At 44.0% G+C, this 16903-nt stretch overlaps 1 protein-coding gene across 2 annotated transcripts in view; it reads right to left on the reverse strand.

The window, feature by feature from the left end:
- The window catches only part of UNC93A (unc-93 homolog A), a 145514-nt gene that overhangs the window by 39992 nt on the left and 88619 nt on the right, over positions 1-16903 (reverse strand). The gene's annotated exons all lie outside the window — the stretch shown is intronic.

Below are 16903 nucleotides of genomic sequence, written 5' to 3' on the forward strand. Positions count from 1 at the left end.
AATTCCATCCTGTAACATTTTAGCTGGGTAGTCTCAGGTAGGCGGCGCTATTCTCTGGACTCAGCTTTCGCATGGGAGGAGGGTTGCAAAAGTTCAATCAGCTAAAACACGTGAAAGGCCCTGGAAGAGCCCCTGACAATAGTAATCACTAGCCAATGTTAATAGACTTAAGACGATATTTTAACTTAGAGAGAAAATACCACTTACAGCAATATTTAAAGAAATATAATACCTAGCACAACATGGACTTTTTTTACACTAAGCTTATTATCCATGAACTTCAGTGAATTAATTCATGACTTTCTTTTTCTGATTAGATAACACTTTAACTTCAATTCTGGCCTATCTATAAAACCAAAGCAAACTTCGATTCCGGTTTCTGATGACCCCGTATGTAACAGAGTAGAACTGTGTTCCATCGGGTTTTCTAGGCCGTAATCTTTACAGGCTGAACGTACCATGAACTGCTGAAACAATGAGCAAATGTGTCTTGGAAGAAGTATAGCCAGAATGTTCCTTGGAAGCAAGGATGGTGAGACTTCCTCTCACGTACTTCGGACATATTATCAGGAGGGATCAGTCCCTGGAGAAGGATGTAAGGGTCAGCAAAAAAAGAGGACGACCCTCAACTAGATGGATTGACACAGTGGCTGCAACCATGGGCTCAAAAACATAGCAACAATTGTCAGGATGGTGCAGGACAGGGCAGTGTCTCGTTCTGTTGTACCTGGGATTGCTGAGTCAGAACTGACTCCCCGGCACCTAACAACAACAGTCCTTGCAGGAGTAGTCCAAGGCAGATTTGGTTGTTCTTTTTTTAATAATTTTTTATTGTGCTTTAAGTGAAAGTTTACAAATCAAGTCAGTCTGTCACACATAAGCCTATATACACCTTACCACATACTCCCATTTACTCTCCCCGTGATGAGTCAGCCCCCTCCCTCCTTCCAGTCTCTCCTTTCATGACCATTTTGCCCGTTTCTAACCCTCTCTACCCTCCCATCTCCCCTCCAGACAGGAGACGCCAACACAGTCTCAAGTGCCCACCTGATACAAGTAGCTCACTCTTCATCAGCTTCTCTCTCCCACCCACTGTCCAGTTCCTTCCATGTCTGATGAGTTGTCTTCGGGGAAGGTTCCTGTCCTGTGCCAACAGAAGGTCTGGGGACCATGGCCGCCGGGATTCTTCTAGTCTCAGGCAGACCATTAAGTCTGGTCTTTTTATGAGAATTTGGGGTCTGCATCCCACTGTTCTCCTGCTCCCTCAGGGGTTCTCTGTTGTGCTCCCTGCCAGGGCAGTCATCGGTTGTGGCCAGGCACCAATTAGTTCTTCTGGCCTCAGGATGATGTAAGCCTCTAGTTCATGTGGCCCTTTCTGTCTCCTGGGCTCATAGTTATCGTGTGACCTTGGTGTTCTTCATTCTCCTTTGATCCAGGTGGGTTGAGGCCAACTGATGCACCTTAGATGGCCGCTTGTTAGCATTTAAGACCCCAGGCGCCACACTTCAAAGTGGGATGCAGAATGTTTTCATAATAGAATTATTTTGCCAATTGACTTAGAAGTCCCCTTAAGCCATAGTCTCCAAACCCCCGCCCTTGCTCCGCTGACCTTCGAAGCATTCAGTTTATCCCGGAAACTTCTCTGCTTTTGGTCCAGTCCAGTTGAGCTGACCTTCCATGTATTGAGTATTGTCCTTCCCTTCACCTAAAGTAGTTCTTATCTACGAACTAATCAGTAAATAACCCTCTCCCACCCTCCCTCCCTCCCCCCTCTCGTAACCATAAAAGAATGTGTTCTTCTCAGTTTATACTATTTCTCAAGATCTTATAATAGTGGTCTTATACAATATTTGTCCTTTTGCATCTGACTAATTTCACTCAGCATAATGCCTTCCAGGTTCCTCCATGTTATGAAATGTTTCACAGATTCCTCACTGTTCTTTATCAATGCGTAATATTCCATTGTGTGAATATACCATAATTTATTTAACCATTCATCTGTTGATGGACACCTTGGTTACTTCCAGCTTTTTGCTATTGTAAACAGTGCTGCAATAAACATGGGTCTGCATATATCTGTTCGTGTAAAGGCTCTTATTTCTCTAGGGTATATTCCGAGGAGTGGGATTTCTGGGTTGTATGGTAGTTCCATTTCTAACTTTTTAAGAAAATGCCAGATAGATTTCCAAAGTGGTTGTACCATTTTACATTCCCACCAGCAGTGTATAAGAGTTCCAATCTCTCCGCAGCCTCTCCAACATTTCTTATTTTGTGTTTTTTGGATTAATGCCAGCCTTGTTGGAGTGAGATGGAATCTAATCGTAGTTTTAATTTGCATTTCTCTAATGGCTAATGATCGAGAGCATTTTCTCATGTATCTGTTAGCTGCCTGAACATCTTCTTTAGTGAAGTGCATGTTCATATCCTTTGCCCACTTTTTGATTGGGTTGTTCTTTTTGTGGTTGAGTTTTAACAGAATCATATAGATTTTAGAGATCAGGTGCTGGTCGGAGATGTCATAGCTGAAAATTTTTTCCCAATCTGTAGGTGGTGTTCATTCTTTTGGCAGTCCATGGTGCACTCAATATCCTTTGCCAACACCACAATTCAAAGGCATCAATCCTTCTTCGGTCTTCCTTATTCAATGTCCAGCTTTCACATGCATATGATGCGACTGAAAATACCATGGCTTGGGTTAGGTGCACCTTAGTCTTCAAGGTGACGTCTTTGCTCTTCAACACGTTGCAGCAGATTTGCCCAATGCAGTGTGTCTTTTGATTTCTTGGCTGCTGCTTCCATGGCTGTTGATTGTGGATCCAAGTAAAACGAAACCCTTGACAACTTCAATCTTTTCTCCATTTATCATGATGTTGCTCATTGGTCCAGTTGTGAGGATTTTTGTTTTCTTTATGTTGAGGTGTAATCCATACTGAAGGCTGTAGCCTTTGATCTTCATTAGTAAGTGCTTCAAGTCCCCTTCACTTTCAGCAAGCAAGGTTGTGTCATCTGCATAACGCAGGTTGTTAATGAATCTTCCTCTAAACCTGATGCCCCGTCTTCTTCATATAGTCCAGGTTCTCGGATTATTTGCTCAGCATACAGATTGAATAAGTATGTGAAAGAATACAACCCTGACGCACACCTTTCCTAACTAAATCTATCAGTATCCCCTTGTTCTGTCTGAACAACTGCCTCTTGATCTATGGAAAGGTTCAGCCACTAGGTGTCACTGCGTTGCTACCACGGAGTTCACCAAAAGCTTGATGGGTTTTAAGTGATTCATAATCACACTTAAAATCATTAAACCTCCTGCCAAGGACCTAAAGATTGCTCTTAATTTAAGGGAAGTCTAATCAGTGGTTTGCTCTTTTAAAGAAAGCACTAATGTAAGCAAATTAATATCAACTTCCTTGACATTCCAGTCTGACATCTTTGCTAATAAAAGCAGCAGCACATACGCTCAGATTTGTCCTGTTCGTTAGTAACACACTTTTTAAAAGTCTGCTTTTAAAATGAAAAATGTAAATGCATGAAGTAGAGCAAATTGTTGTTGTCTACCTTAGGAATTCTCATGCTTTGGAATACAGGTATTCAGTGCTTAAAAAAAAATGCAATAAAGAGGAAAAGCGGTTTCTACGAGCACAACTCTGGCTTGAGAGAGAACTTTCTCTTGGCAAACACTCCAAGCCATCTTGTAGCGTGAGGAGGACACCGCTGGGCCCGCGCGGGGGCCTTGCAGCTGGGGTGTGATGGCACCCTAGCCGAGGTGTTGAACCTGGGCCGGAGGCGTTGCTTCCTGACTGAGCGCGCGTTCACTGGATCCAGAGCTTCTCCCAGCTGAGGCAAAACGGAGGGTCAGTCTGAGAAAAAGATCTGTGAGGAGTCGGCTCTTCAAGGTCCTCAGTGAGACCCCTCAGCTAGTCTCCTTGACCTGGCAGAGCGGTGGGCACCCTCACTGCAGAAACCCAGCTGAGGGGAGAAGACTTGGAATGCTCTGTGGGGCCTGGGCCTCCCGATACCTTCATCACAACCACAGTGATGAGTCGCCTGTGCTGCCCAGGTCGCTGGTAGTGCTTTGGTTTCCTGAGGCTCTTGATCTCCTTGCCCTGAGAGGCCTTAGCGGGCACTTCCATGTGGGACGTCTGTGTGGCCTGGCTATCGCCAGCAGGCATCCTCTCTGAGGCCTCTGCGAAGCTCTCCTCTCCACGATGTCTGAAAGGCTGAGCATCCTCACCTGTGCCAGGGATAGCGGGGGGCGGGGGGGGCCCTCCAGGTCTGCAGTTCCTCACTTCCGACGTTTCTTTTGATCTTCCTGCCAGTTCAGCAGTTAAGTGAGACTTGGGATCAGAAAATCTTTCAGTAGCTCACTGGCACAGAGGTTCCTGGTTCTGAATACACTGGTGTGCACATGCACACACACACAGGCATGCACAGATGCAAGTACACGTGAACACACACACATGCACACACACATGCACACACACATGCACACAGGCTTGCACACATGCACGTGTGCACATACACATGCAACATGTGCACGCACGCATGCACACATGTGCACACACATGCATGCATGCACAAACACACAGGCATGCACACACACATGCACACACACATGCATGCACACACACACGCATGCACACATGCACGAACACACACATAGGCATGCACATGTACACACACAGGCATGCATGTGCACATGCACTCACATGCACACGTGCACACACATACAACGTGTGCACACACACATGGACACACATGCACACACAGGCACACACACATGCACACAGACGCATGCATGCGTGCACACATTTTTGTTTTCTAAGCATGTATGTAGAGCTCCTTCTATGATCAGCCTTCTGCTGCCTTCACTGCTTCTACAATCATTCCACTACTACTTACTGGGTGCCTGCTATATGCCAGAGGAGTGCCTGGGTGGCACAAACGGTAGCACTCAGCTGCTAAACAAAACGTTGGAGGTTCTAATCTACCCAGAGGCACCTCAAAGAAAGACTTGGCAATCTATTCCAAAGGATCACAGCCATTGCAAGCCCTATGGAGTACAGTTCTACCCTGACACACATGGACTCATCATGAGTAGGAATCAACTTGGCAGAAACTGTTTCATTTGGTCCCTTGTATGCCGGGTATTATTCTAGGGGCCGAGGATACCACGCTGATAGGATGAGGGGTCCCCTGTTCTCATAGACTCTAAACACTAATAGAGAAAGCAGACACCCTCCCCTGGTGACTGGTGCTAAGCCAGAACTGAAACAGGTGCTGATAGAGAGTACAGGGGCAGAGTGGGACTTTAGGGGCACACACACTCCCCACTCACACACACCCCACCTCTCCTACACACCCACCTCCCACAAGGATGGCAGGATAGCACCCGGCCAGTGATGGAACTGCCCAGCCCTCACTGCCCATCTGCACAGGCTTCCTCTCAGCAGAAACTGAAAGGACCAGCTCTGCAGCTCAGAAGACTTCCAGGAGGCCCAGCAAACCAGAACAGGCAGCTCTTCTGACTGAAAACGACCCGGCTGAGAGCTGTGAATAGAACTGGAGCTGATATTTGGACAATCGAGGTCAAGTACATATTCATCTGGGGGGGCAGTGGTGGTCAGTAGTAGAATCCTCGCCTTCTGTGTGGGAGACCTGGGTTCCATTCCCAGCCAATGCACCTCACGTGCAGCTACCACCCGTCTGTCAGTGGAGGCTTGCGTGGTTTCTATGAGGTTGAACAGAAGATTCCAGACTACCACAGACTAGGAAGAAAGGTGATCTATTTCTGAAAATGAGTCAGTGAAAACCCTATGGGTCACAATAGTCCAGTCTGCAACTGATCGTGGGGTTGGCACAGGACAGGGCAGCATTTCGTTTGTTTGTACCTGGGCTCACCATGAGTCAGGTGCCGACTCGACGGCAGCTAGTAACAACGACAACAGCAACACATCTGTCTACAATATCTAGATAAATGGCAAAAAGTGGCAATGATGCTGGAATTATCTAGATATTTTTTCAACTGATAATTTTGTCTGCATAGACAAAGCCACCAAAACCCAAACCCTGTTGCCTTTGAGTTGATTCCGACTCAAGAGCAACCCTATAGGACAAAGTAGAACTATCCCATAGGGTTTCCAAAGAGTGCCTGGTGGATTTGAACTGCTGACCTTTTGGTTAGCAGCTGAGCTCTTATCCAGTGCGCCACCAGGGCCCCAGACAAAGCCACGGTGATGCTCCATCATGTTGGTAAATCTCCAGAGATAATGTTCTTCCTTTGCCCCCATTGCACGGCCACCGGTAATGTTTGAACCCCATCCCCAAACTAAACAATGCTGTCCTGTGCAGGGTTTACCTCACCTTGAGGCTTCCTCAGGTCCAGTCACCACCAGAGCACATGGCTTCTGACACCCGGGAGAGTTTCAGAGAACTGAGGTGGGTTTACCTGCTTTGCTTTGAGCTACAAGGAAAATGAAGGACTCCTTTCAACAGTCTGTTGAGAAGTCATTGTGCAACAGTTGTTTTTGCTGCAGCAAGTGGCAAAGCTTGTTCGTGAGTTATAGGTCACGCAACAACAACGTGTGTGGAAACTTCTTTACATCTTTTGGAAATATTTGCTGGCAACTGTAGAAAGATAGGCTGCTAAAGTATTTGATGTGCTTAAGTGAGAATATTCCATGTAGACTTCTATTAAGAATTATTGTTTATCGGATCCAAATACCAACAGCATTCTTTAATGAAATGGAAAAGCTAATCGTTAACTTTATATGGAAAGGAAAGAGGCCTGCATAAGTAAAGCACTATTGAAGAAAAAGTATAAAGTAGGAGAACTCGCACTACCTGACCTCAGAAGTTAGTCTACAGATATGGCAGTCAAAACAGCCTGGTACTGGTACAAAGACAGATACATTGGCCAATGGAACAGAATTGAGAACCCAGATGTAAATCCATCCACTTATGGTCACCTGACCTTCAATGAAGACCCAAAGATCATTAAATGGGGGAAAAGATAGTCTTTTCAACAAATGTTGCTGGCAAAACTGGATGTCCATCTGTAGAAAAGTGAAACAGGACCCATACCTCACACCATACACAAAAACTAATTCAAAATGGATCAAAGACCTAAATATAAAACCAAAACTATGAAGATCATAGAAGAAAAAATAAGATCAATGCTAAAGGCCCTAATACACAGCATTAACAGGATATAAACTATAACTACCAACACACAAACTCCAGAAGATAAGATAGATCACTGGGCTCTTCTAAAAATTAAACACTTATGCTCATCAAAAGACTTCACCAAAGGAGTTAAAAGAGAACCTACAGACTAGGAAAAACTTTTTGGCTATGACAAATCTGACAAAGGTCTAATCCCTAAATCTATAGGAAAATCCAACACCTCGGCAACAAAAAGACAAATAATCCAATTAAAAAATGGGCAAAGGAAATGAACAAGCACTTCACCAAAGAAGACACTCAGGCGGCTGACAGGAAATGCTCATGATCACTAGCCATTGGAGAAATGCATGTTAAAACTACAATGAGTTACCATCACACCCTGGAGAAATGCATGTTAAAACTACAATGAGATTCCATTTCACCCTGGAGAAACGCACATTAAAACCACAATGAGATACCATCTCACCCCAATATTACTGGCACAAATGCAAAAAAACAGAAAATAACAAATGTTGGAGACGCTGTGGGAGCTTGGAACTCTTATACACTGCTGGTGGGAATGCAAAATGGTATAAGCATTTTGGAAAATTATATGGCGCTTCATTAAAAAGCTAGAAATAGAAATACCATATGATCCAGCAATCCCACTCCTAGGAATATATCCTAGAGAAATAAGAGCCATCACACAAATAGACATATGCTCACCCATGTTCATTAGAGCATTATTCACAATAACAAAAGGATGGAAACAACCTAAGTGCCCATCAATGGATTAGTGGCTAATCAAACTATGGTACACACACACAATGGAACACTACAAAACAATAAAGAACAATGAGTAATTTTCAAAACATCTCACAACCTGGATGAAGCTGGAGGGCATTATGCTGAGTGAAATATGTCAGTTATTCACAAAAGGATAAATACCATATGAGACCACTGTTATAAAAACCCATGAAAAGGTTTACATGCAGAAAGAAACAATCTTTGATGGCTGCTAGAGAGGAGGGGGTGAAGCAGGAAAAACACTAAACAGACAGTAGATAAGTGGTAACTTTGGTGAAGGGTAAGACAGTACACAATACTGAGAAAGTCAGCACATCTTGACAAAGGCAAGGTCATGGTAGCTCCGTAGACACATCTAAACTTCCCCAAGCGACAGAACTACTGGGCCGAAGGCTATGGTGACCACAGTCTCGGGAAACAACTAGCTCAAGTGGCATAACATAGTTTATGAAGAAAATGTTCTACATTCTGCTTTGGTGAGTAGTGTCTGGGGTCTTAAAAGCCTGTGAGCGGCCATCTAAGATACAACACTGGTCTCACCCCATCTGGAGCAAGGGAGAATGAAGAAAACCAAAGACACAAGGGAAAGATTAGTCTAAAGGACTGATGGACTACAGCCTCCACCAGACTGAGTCCAGCATAATTAGATGGTGCCTGGCTACCCCCACTGACTGCTCTGACGGGGATCACAATAGAGGGTCCTGGACAGAGCTGGAGAAAAATGTAGAACAAAATTCTAACTCACAGAAAGAAAGGCAGACTTACTGGTCTAATAGAGACTGGAGAAACACTGAGAGTATGGCCCCCCAGACACCCTTTTGGCTCAGCACTGAAGTCACTCCTGAGGTTCACCCTTCAGTCAAAGATTAGCCAGGCCCATAGATGGGCACAGCAGCCCAGAGGCAAGGACAAGAAGACAGGAAGGGACAGAAAAGCTGGTAATGGGGAACCCAAGGTCGAGAAGGGGAGAGTGTTGACATGTCGTGGGGGTGGCAAGCAATGTCACAAAACAATATGTCTATTAATCGCTTAATGAGAAATTAGTTCTGTAAACCTTCATCTAAAGGACGCACAAAAAATTATATTTAGAAAAAAATGTACTGAAGGGCATTCTGGAATATTCTGTGTTCCAGAAACAGGAATGGGTAATTCGATGACTGTTTTATTCAATAAAAATTATTAAGCACTGAGAAAAAACAACAACAAAAATAATTATTGCTTAGTTTTAGGATAACAATAGCATGTGCTCATTTTAACAATAAATTATATACACGTGAGTAGGTGTATGTTGTTGTTAGGTGCCATTGAGTCAGTTCCAACTCACAGCAACCCTGTGTACCACAGAACAAAACACTGCCCAGTGCTCACAATTGTCACGCTTGAGCCCGTTGTTGCAGCCGTTGTGTCAGTCCACATCATTGAGGATCTCCCTCTCTTTCACTGACCCTCTACTTTACCAGGCATGATGTCCTTCTCCAGGGTCTGGTCCCTCCTGATAACATGTCCAAAGTATATGAGACGAAGTCTTGCCATCCTTCCTTCTAAGGAGTGCATGTATATATGAATATAAACATACATATGCATACATACATACATGGAGTCCCTGTGCAGTGCAAATGGCTAACGTGCTTGGCTGCTAACTAAAAGGTTGGAGGTTTGAGTCTGCTCAGAGGTACCTCAGAAGAGAGGCCTGGTGTTCCACTCCTGAAAAAGCAGCCGCTGAAGACACCATGGAGCACAGTTCTACTCTGACACACATGTGGTCTTCATGGTTGGGGTCAGCTTGGTGGCAACTGGTTTTTTTATACACATATGTGTACACGCATACATACAATGAATCTGTAAGTAGAGACAGTCAAACTCTTCTCTAGACAATAGGATCGTTGGGAGAAGGAGGCAAGGATACTCTTACTTCGTATGCCCAGTATCTACACACTGTTCCCGTGCTTTTTATAAAGAGCATCTGATTTTAAAAAGAATAAAGATCGTTAAAGGAAAATATACTTGGTATAAAGAAACTTTCTTACCAAGAACACTAAAAATGAAACTGAAATCCCAGCTTATCTCTAGATAGCTCATTTTCATAATTTGATCTGCATTTTGTTCTTGTCTTTTGCGTGGTTTTCCCACAGGTTTTCTCCCCTTAATGCTTCTTTTAGGAGTCCCCGGTGGACCAAACAGCTAAGTACTGGCCTGCTAAACAAAAGGTTGGAGGTTTGAGTACACCCAGAGATGCCTTGGGAGATAGCCCTGGTGATCTACTTCTGAGGAATAAGCCATGGAAAACCCTACAGAGCACATGTGGGGTTGCTGTGGGTCAGGGTCAAGTTGATGGCAAGTGGCTCTGCTGCTTTTAAGCACAGCACTCCCAGTGGTTTATAAAACAAAAGCAAAGAAGAGCACGTGGCTCCAAAGCTGTTACCAGAACCAGCATGGCATAAGGGAAGTCCTGCTCAGGCCATTCTAGCCTTTCAGGCTGAGTGCAAACATCTCCTCTCGCCCATCCCACCAGCCCACTAGGTGATCCTTCTGGCCCCTATGGAGATGACAACTGTTTCCAGGCCGCACATAATCACCTATATTCAACCTCCTTCTCCCTCTGGGGTCAACTGTTCCCTGAGGCCCAGCCTGTGTCCAGAGCTGGGAAGGAGCAGCGAGCATGGTGGGGAGAGGACAGGCCTATGAAGATGTCTGTGTCAACCGTCATCACATTCACAAATATGCCCCGAGACCTACTAGGTGGTAGACACAGCAGAGACACGCAACCCCACCAGAACAGGGCCCCTCTGTCCCTGTGTCTGCTCTTGGTAGGGGGCCAGCGTGGTGGTGGGATGGGCCCTCTAACCCAGGCTCTCAACTCCAGCTCCCTCCCTCTGCGCAGGTACCCACGTGCTGGTTCAGGCAAGGTGCACCTCCTGCCCCTCAGCTACAGCTCCACGTAGTAGGGCCAGAAAGCAGAGAAGGAGTGGAGGGGTACAAAGGGAGGCCGCTCTCCCTCCACGGAGGAGAAAGACCAGCTGATGATGTGTTTTGAGAACTGGGGAGGATTATGACTCACAAGGCGGAGTGAGAGTTCTGAGTTTACAGTGTGATGTCTCCAGCAGGGCTTGGCCTCCTGGGTGTGACTTCAGCCTGCCCTGGGACTCTGAGGGTTCCTGCTGCTCTGTTAGTGGCTGTTGAGTCCACTCGAACTCCTGGAGACCCTGTGTGTGCAGAGTAGGAATATCCTCCACAGGGTTTTCAAGGCTGTGACCTTTTAGAAGCAGATCTCCAGGTCTTTGTTCCGAGGCACCTCTGGGTAGCTTGAACATCCAAACTTTCAGTTAGGAGTCCATTGCTTAACCATTTGTGCCATCCAGGGAGGCCAAAAGAGGCTCCTGGGAGTAGAACTGAAGAGCCTCCACAGCAGAAAGCCATCCATCTTGAACGTTTTTAAACACCCGCTGTTGGGTAACAAAATGATCTGTGTCCGTTGGCCTTTGGAATCCCAGACGGTGTGTCTGTACCCTAAAAGCTGGGCCATTGCTTTTTTGGGACATTTAGAAGCAACATTGTGTTTTTCAAAGTAACGCTTGATGTCTCTGTGTTTTTCTTACACGTGTGGTCAGTTAATGACATGATATTTAGCTGTGTATTCCCAGTGGCCAGAAAATAGTCATACCTACTAAAACTGAAACATGCAAACTCTATGTTGAGAAATAGGGGTCCCTGGATGGTGCGAATGGTCAACATGCTAACTGGAAGGCTGGAAATCCAAGTCCACACAGAGACCTGGCAATCTACTTTCAAAAAAATCAGCCATTAAAAAGCCTATGGAGCCCATTTCTACTCTTGACACATATGGGTCACTGTGAGTGAGAATGGCTCAGCAGCAACTGTTTTTTTTTTTTTTTCTCTCACTGTCTCTTTTCTTTTCTTTTTTAATAGGATGAAAACAAGAACTTAAGGAGGAAAATGTACATTTCTAGCCTTCAGACTCTATAGTTTTTTCTCTTCATCCATTGGCTGCTTTGTTTTCTTTCCTCTTACCCCTTCAGTTTGTCATACTGTGGGGGCTTGCGTGTTGCTGTGGTGCTGGAAGCTATACCACCAGTATTCAAATACGAGCAGGGTCACTGCTGGTGGACAGGTTTCAGCTGAGCTTCTAGACTAAGACAGACTAGGAAGAAGGCTCTGATGGTCTACTTCTGAAAAGAATTATCCGGTGAAAAACTTATGAATAGCAGTGAGATGTTGTCTGATATAGTGCGGAAAGATGAGCCCCTCAGGTTGGAAGGCACTCAAAATACGACTGGGGAAGAGCTGCCTCCTCAGAGTTGAACTTTATGATGTGGATGGAGTCAAGTTTCAGGACCTTCGTTTGCTGATGTGGCATGACTCAAAATGAGAGGAAACAGCTGCAAACATCCATTAATAATTGGAACCTGGAATGTATGAAGTATGAATCTAGGAAAATTGGAAATTGTCAAAAATGAAATGGAATGCATAAACATCATATCCTAGGCATTAGTGAGCTGAAATGGACTGGTATTGGCCATTCTGAATTGGACAATGATATGGTCTACTATGTTGGGAATGACAACTTGAAGAGGAATGCCTTTGCATTCATCTTCAAAAAGAACATTTCAAAATCTATCCTGAAGTACAACACTGTCAGTGATAGGATAACATCCATATGCCTACAAGAAAGATCAGTTAGTATGACCATTATTCAAATTTACGCAACAACCAGTAATGCCCAAGATGAAGAAATTGAATATTTTTATCAATTTCTGTAGTCTGAAATTAATTGAACATGCAATCAGGATGCAGTGATAATTACTGGCGATTGGAATGCGGAAGTTGGAAACAAAGAAGGATTAGTGGTTGGAAAATATCGCCTTGGTGACAGAAATGATGCTGGAGACACCAGGATAGAATTTTGCAAAACCAGTGACTTCATTGCAAATACCTTTTTCCCACTAACATAAACGCAGGAATCAAATTGACTACATCTGTGGAAAGAGATGATGGGAAACCTCAATATCATCAGTCTGAACAAGGCCAGGGGCTGACTGCGGAACAGACCATCAATTGCTCTTGTGCAAGTTCAAGTTGAAACTGAAGAAAATTGAGCAAGTCCACAAGAGCCAAAATATCCCACCTGAATTTAGAGACCATCTCAAGAAAAGATTTGATGGGTTGAACACTAATTACCGAAGACGAGACAAGTTGTGGAATGATATCAAGGACATCATACATGAAGAAAGCAAGAGGTCATTAAAAAGACAGGAAAGAAAGAGAAGACCAAAATGGATGTCAGAAGAGACTCTGAAGCTTGCTCTTGAACATCAAATAGCTAAAGCAGGAGGAAGAAATGATGACGTAAAACAGCTGAACAGAAGATTTGAAAAGGCAGCTCCAGAAGACAAAGTAAAGTATTATAATGACATGTGTAAAGACCTGGAGATAGAAAACCAAAAGAGAAGAACATGCTCAGCATTTCTCAAGCAGAAAGAACTGAAGAAAAAAATTCAAGACTCAAGTTGCAATATTGAAGGATTCTACAGGGAAAATATTAAACAATGCAGGAAGCATCAAAAGAAGATGGAAGGAATACAAAGTCACTGTACCAAAAAGAATTGGTTAGTGTTAACCATTTCAGGAAGTAGCGTATGATCAAGAACCAATGGTATTGAAGGAAGAAGTCCAAGCTACACTGAAGGCATTGGCCAAAAACAAGCCTTCAGGAAATGACAGAATACTAACTGAGATGTTTCAACAAACGAATGCAGTGCTGGAAGCGCTCACTCATCTATGCCAAGAAATTTGGAAGACAGCTACCTGGCCAACCGACTGGAAGAGATTCATATTTATGCCTATTCCCAAGAAAGATGATCCAACCGAACGTGGAATCATCCAACAATATCACTAATGTCACACACAAGTAAAATTTTGTTGACCATCATTCAAAAGTGGCTGTAGCAATATATTGACAGGGAACTGCCAGAAATTCAAGCCAGATTCAGAAAAGGATGTGGAACCAGGGATATCATTGATGACGTCAGATGGATCCTGGCTGAAAGCAGAGAACACCAGAAAGATGTTTAAAAAAAAAAAAGGCATTTGACTATGGATCGTAACAAATTATGGATAACATTTCAGAGAATGGGAATTCCGGAACACTTAATTGTGTTCATGAGGAATGTGTACATAGATCAATAGGCATTTGCTTCAACAGATCAAAGGGATACTGCATGGTTTAAAGTCAGGAAAGATGTGGGTCAGGGTTGTATCCTTTCACCAAACTTATTCAATCTGTATGCTGAGCAACCAGACTATACGAAGACTAACACAACGTCTGGATTGGAGGACGACTTATTAACAACCTACGATACGCAGATAGCAAAACCTTGCTTGCTGAAAGTGAAGAGGACCTCAAGCACTTACTGATGAAGATCAAAGACCACAGCCTTCAGTAGGAATTACATCTCAACATAAAGAAAACAAAAATGCTCCAAACTGTACCAATAAGCAACATCATGATAAATGGAGAAAAGATTGAAGTTGTCAAGGATTTCATTTTACTTGGATCCATAATCAATACTCATGAAAGCAGCAGTCAAGAAATAAAAAGGCCCATACATTGGGCAAATCTGCTGCAAAAAACCCTCTTTAAAGTGTTGAAAAGCAAACAATATGAACAATTAAGGACTAAGGTGCCCCTGACCCAAGCCATGGTGTTTCCAATCACCTCATATGCATGTGAGAGCTGGACAATGAATAAGGAAGACCGAAGAAGAGTTGACGCCTTTGAATTGTGGTGTTGGTGAAGAATATTGAATACCCCATGGACTGCCAAAAGAACAAACAGATCTGTCCTGGAAGAAGTACAACCAGAATGCTCCTTAGAAGCAAGGATGGCGAGACTGCATCTTACATACCTTGGACATGTTGTCAGGAGGGATCAGTCCCTGGAGAAGGACATCATGCTGGGTAAAGCAGAGGGTCAGTGGAAAAGAGGAAGACCCTCAATGAGATGGATTGACACAGTGGCTGCAACAATGGGCTCAGCACAACAAGCATTGTGAGGATGGTGAAGGATGGGGCATTGTATCGTTTTGTCATCCATAAGATTGCTAGGAGTCGGGACTAACTCGATGGCACCTAACAACGACAACATCTCCTTCCCAGCCCAGATGTTTTAAAATTGTTTGTAAACCACTACTTTTCACTGCATTTCTCTTATTTTTTAAGAGTTGGATATTTGGATTCATTTATTGAACAGCTGTGTTTTGAACTAGGATGGCTAGGTGTCATCAGCTGTGCTAGAGGCCTCTGTGGAGCCCACGAACCTGTGTTCTCATGATCCACAGAAGATCAGGACAGTAAATGCAGGTAGAAAATCTCTTCTGTGATGCAGTAGAAGGTATATGTTATTGTTGTTGGTTTTCAACTCATCGCAACCCCATGTGACAGAGTAGAACTCCCCTATAGGGTTTTTTTTGGCTGTAATCTTTATGGGAGCAGATTACTAGGTCTTTTTCCCATTGAGCTGCTGAGTAGGTTCGAACCATCAACCTTTCAGTTAGCAGCTGCGCGCTTAGTCTTGCACCAACATTGTTTTGAAAATACCAGTGCAGCTCCCTGAAAGATTGACACCCGCCTCTGAGTTCGACGGCACTGGGTTCTGAGGTTTTGGGAAGAGCCTAAGCTTTGTTCTGCAGGGTTGTGCAAAGCAAGCAATTTGAAAGGGAGATGAGTCAGCAGCTAGGTGTCCTTGGACTTGGCACACTTTTGCCCAAGCGCCGTGTTTTGCACCTAAGTTAAAACAACAACGGAACAGTTATCACTGAGTTATTCCTGACTCATGGCGACCCCATGTGTGCAGAGTAGAACTGCACTCTGTAGGGTTTTCATGGCTGTGACCTTGCAGAAGCAGATTGGCAGACCTTTCTTCCAAGATGCCTCTGGATGGGTTCGAACCATCAACCTTAAGGCTATTAGTAGAAGGCTTAACTGTTTGTGCTACCCAGGGACACCTTGCACCTAGTTAGAGCATTCAGTGACTATTTGCTGGATTTAGTAGAATTTGCTTCAGCTCTGTCATGAGGTTGAATGTCCAGACTCTACTAGAAACCCCGACTTTGTGTTAATATTCCCAGAAAGGATTTAATATCCTGTGAGATTCTGACACTCTTGAATAACTTACTGAAAGGCCCTAGGGCCCTAAAGAGCCAATATTTCTTTGAAAGGTTTGCAAATTCCTGTCTTCTGGATACCTTAAGTTACTGTCGATACTTCTTCCTGGAAGTGCTTTCATTTGACCACACTCTTAAAACAACTACATAGTTAGAAGTTCTCTTTCAACCTTATAAGGGGCCTCTGTTACCTAGTCTCTTTCACTCATCAGACCCCTATTAAAGAATGAAGTTTAAGGGTGTGTGTGTGGTGTATGTGTGTACATCACATACATTTTTATCCTGTTCCACCAAACCTTTCTAGCTGGTGGGTAGTGCAGGGGAGTGAGAGAGGAAGCGTGTTTCAGGGCTAGGTTTACACCATCAATCATTTCCAAATGTACCTACAACACACCTTGGTTCCCTAGTACCTGACCCAGCTTCACTTTCAGATATGGAATCGAGAATGGATTATCCAATAAACAAGGTAAGCACAGGCTTACCTGTGCTTACTTACTACTCTGAAATGAACAATTTCACATTTTTTCACCACATCGAAGGTTCTGCTTCTAGGTATGGATGGCATCTGTCTCTCCCAACCCCACCACATCTTCCTACAGAATCAAAGCCTCTTTTCAAATTTACAGTCCCTGACCGGGCAGAAGGCCCAGTAAGCAAGGTAAGCATGGGCTTACTCATGCTTACTTACTAGTCTTTAGTGAACGATTTCACATAGGTTTCAATTTGCTGTGGTGTGGTGAAACCCATGTGAA

The sequence above is a fragment of the Elephas maximus genome, chromosome 1 (assembly GCF_024166365.1).
Source record: "Elephas maximus indicus isolate mEleMax1 chromosome 1, mEleMax1 primary haplotype, whole genome shotgun sequence".
NCBI lineage: Eukaryota > Metazoa > Chordata > Mammalia > Proboscidea > Elephantidae > Elephas > Elephas maximus.